Source organism: Aulostomus chinensis, chromosome 1 (assembly GCF_037954235.1).
Source record: "Aulostomus chinensis isolate RoL2024-O1b breed Wild chromosome 1, RoL_Achi_v1.0, whole genome shotgun sequence".
NCBI lineage: Eukaryota > Metazoa > Chordata > Actinopteri > Syngnathiformes > Aulostomidae > Aulostomus > Aulostomus chinensis.
In genome coordinates this window covers 38,782,158-38,786,089 of record NC_141320.1, presented here as the reverse complement: position 1 = coordinate 38,786,089, position 3,932 = coordinate 38,782,158, and the positions used below count along the sequence as shown (strand labels likewise).

General features: G+C 45.6%; 1 non-coding gene across 1 annotated transcript; it reads left to right on the top strand.

Annotated features, from left to right (window-relative positions):
- The first annotated feature begins 675 nt into the window (after positions 1-675).
- trnam-cau (transfer RNA methionine (anticodon CAU)) lies at positions 676-747 on the top strand. Its single transcript has one exon. It is a non-coding gene; the product is annotated as a tRNA-Met (tRNA).
- Positions 748-3,932: the final 3,185 nt, after the last annotated feature.

The following is a 3,932-nucleotide window of genomic DNA, read 5'->3' as shown; positions in this document are numbered from 1 at the left end:
ACCTGCTCAACACTGACCAAACACTGCCCTATTGCATCGTGGGAAATTTCTGCTTGGCTTGTGTCCATCAACACACACAAAGAAATTTGTCTCATGCTGCCATGACCCGGATTCGAACCGGGGTTGCTGCAGCCACAACGCAGAGTACTGACCACTATACGATCAGGGCCTCCTCAACAGCAGCTTGAGCTTCTATGTCTTTGTCTCATTGAGTGTTGCGGCGAACAGCTGTTTAACAGCTGATGGGCGACTGCGGCGGCCCCTGATGCAGGAGACGGGCCAGGCCCCGTTCAGAAGGTGGTGGATATTATTCTTGGTGTTTTTAGGGCATGTTCCCACCCATCTTCACGTGGGTGACAAAAATGGATTTTTTGTAAAGATTTCGGCGCGAGTTTGGCCTGTCAAATCCTGATCGGGGCCAGTTTGGTTGTGTTGTCTGCAGCGCCTGGCGCGCTCAGCGGGAGCGAGTCCGATCATTATAAAGGTGGGTCAAACAATTTAGGTTGAGACGAAGGACGGCACGGGCAGAGCAGACGCAGGTCTTCATTTCACCCGCAGAGCTGTAGAGCATGGATCATGTCAAGGACTAAATGAGGGGAAAGAGAGCAGGCGAGCAGGGCAGAGACAAAGACAGAGAATGCTCTCATAAAACAAGGACTGTTCAGTCAATGGTAGAGCAGAGTGGCGCAGCGGAAGCGTGCTGGGCCCATAACCCAGAGGTCGATGGATCGAAACCATCCTCTGCTAGAAGAAGAAAAATAAAATGAACCAGTGTCTTTAGAAATGTGTGTCTGTTAAAAAGAGGTTCATAAGGATTTTGTCTTCCTCCACAATCACCAACCATTGTGAGAGTTAACAACAGTCCACTTTCTGACTGAAGCAAAAGCAGACTTCAAAAGGTTTTTCTGATTCAACATAGCAGCTAAATTTCCATTTCCATTTCCTGAACAGGACAGGTTAAAAAAAAGGGAATGTCATGACTTCCTCTGTATGTTAGAATATGAACGACTAAAAATGTTCATGCCCAGTTTAAAGTTAGAATTAAACTGAAAATACAAAAATCTTCCCTCTTCAATCCTGTCACTAAGTGTTGTAAACAAATTCTACTGTTAAACAGTTCAAGTGTTTCTAATGAAGCTGAATGTTCTCCTCTACTTTCCTCAGTTGTGTTTCTTTCATGTCCTCCTGAGATCAAAGACAGAATTCTAGGTACAAATAAAGACACTATCAAAGCCCCCTGATGACATCATCATCAATTCTGACTTTGATCTGGAGGCTCTTGCTTTAATCTTGGCTTTGATCTGGCTAATGTTTCCTGACAGGTTGCTGTTTCCACTCCAGAGCAACCAGTAGTTGATCCTATCAGACCAGTCTGATGAACGAAGCTTTGCACTTTACCAGTGGAATCACTGGGAAAAGAAACTCCTCCTGTCAGATGAAGGCTTCACAGTGTTGAGGAGGGTTTGTTCAGATAATTCTGGAAGAATAAATCAAAACCTCATCATTGAACATGAACATTAATCACTGATGACTGTTTGAACTGAACCTACTGGATACTGTGGTGCCTGATGAGGAGACAACTTGGGTACAAAGTTGAAGAAGAGGGTTTTTGGAGGGAGATTTAGATGAGATGGTTTCCAAATCAAATCTGCTGTCACAAGGGAAAGTCTGCATGGAAACACACACACACACACACACACACACACACACACACACACACACACACACACACACACACACACACACACACACAGAGTCCTACTGACTAACCCATGTTTTTCTTCACTTAAACCACCACTGGAGTATTGAAAGAGATTGCATGAGACACCATCAACTTACATTAAAAACCCCTGACTGCTTTTTATCCCCTCCTGGCTGCAGGAAATTAGACAGACCAGCCCATAGCGGGGCTGCACGGTGGTGCAGTGGTCAGCACTGTGCCCTCACAGCAAGAAGGTCCCGGCTCGGGCGTGGGATCTTTCTGTGTGGAGTTTGCATGTTCTCCCTGTTCCTGCGTGGGTTCTCTCTGATACTCCGGCTTCCTCCCACTGTCCAAAGACATGTAATTTGGGGACGAGGCTGATTGGATTCTCTAAATTGACCGTAGGTGTGAGTGTGAATGGTTGTTCGTCTCTCTATGTTGGCCCTGCGATGGACTGGCGACCTGTCCAGGGTGAACCCTGCCTCTCGCCCGTAGATGCTGGGATAGGCTCCAGCCCCCCCGTGACCCTTACTAGTAAGGAATAAGCAGAAGATGATGATGGATGGCCCATAGAGTGGAGGTGACACCACAACCATGCTCTACAATCAATATTTACATCAAACCAGCACCATCTCAACAACTTAACCTGACTAAATATATACATGATTCCAGACTACTACACCAACTCAGTCATACATCCACATAATCATTCAATGAACCTTGCCTGTGATTGTACCCCCTCCCCCATCTGGCAGCAAAGGTTTGCCCCTACAGCTCTTAAGGAGCTTCCTTGGGCCACTCTCCCCTTTTGGCTCCACCCCCTTTAAGGAAACCACCAGGAAGAGGTGAGGACTGACCGTGACGACTGAAACTGCCACATTTACATGAGACAAATTTGATCAACACAAAATACCAGGCCTTGCACAGTGATTCCCACTGACTGACACTGGGGTCTTCATTTTCCACAGGCAGGATGGCCGGTCCCCCTGTGCTTCCCAGGTCCCTCCCTGGAACACATGGCATAGAAAATGTTTCACATGTTTGCTGATTCAATAAAACTCACCATTAACATGTGTGTGTGCCTCTAATTTACATAAACTGTTAATACCAAGACAAATGCTACCTTCAATTAATCATTCATGTCATGGAACCCTTGGTCTCCATTACATTGGTCAACCAGAGAAGCTTCAACTGGTGACGCTCATTCAACCATGCATGAAGGTCAACCTCCATCATCTGCTCTGCTTCTTAACAGGGGAATTAGCTCAAATGGTAGAGCGCTCGCTTAGCATGTGAGAGGTAGAGGGATCGATGCCCTCATTCTCCAGAATACTTTAACTTGTTCTGTTGATCAGAGGAGCTGCTGGGTGATGAATGCTGATGTTTGTCCACTGCTGTGATAAAGTGTCCCCTGTTACTGAGATGAGGATGAACACCTGCTCAGGTCAAAGCTGAAATGAAGTCAAGTCATAACCCTGTAAAGTACCAAATAACAACAAAAGTTACACTTTACAAGTAGAACAGGTCCAGTTCAACACTCCTTTAATGAATTTACACCCAACAAATCTTCATAAGCAAGCACATCCTAGTTTAGGCCCAACTTTTCTTGGCGCTCTCCCAGATGCTTGGGAGCGCTAGTTGGGCCTAAGCTAGGAGCTAAGCTAAGTTGGTCTGCACCAGCTAGTGAGGGCTGGCTAGCTCTCGCAGCTTTTGGTGCAGAGCCGCTGCAGGTCCAATTCAACATCGCTAAGCCTCACCTCCAACACAACAAAAAAACTACATTTAACACACTTATCAGTATCACTAAAGGAGGCAGAGGAGGAACAAAACATGTGGCACTCTGAGCAGGAGAGACGAGAACAAGAGGGAGAAGCCATCGTTAGCTTAGCGTGTTTACAAGGCAAAAAGACTGTTGCTACCAGAATGATGGTCTTTTAAACTTCAGCCAAATAAAGCAATTAGGTATTAATTTTGGTGGGTAATTAGTCAACGAAATAAGGAATTAGCAGGGAGGATCACACTTTAGCTAGCACAATGAAGCAAGGCTCTACGTTCAGCTACACAGAAAAAGGAGTTGAGGTCACAGGCTTCCTGCAACCAAGGTCAAAAATCCAGGACGGACGAAGGGGAGGACGACAAGACAAAGACACAAGAAACAGAGATAATAACCATAAACTCCATAACAACCATAACAAATATAACAAATATAACAAAAGCATTAAAAGATATG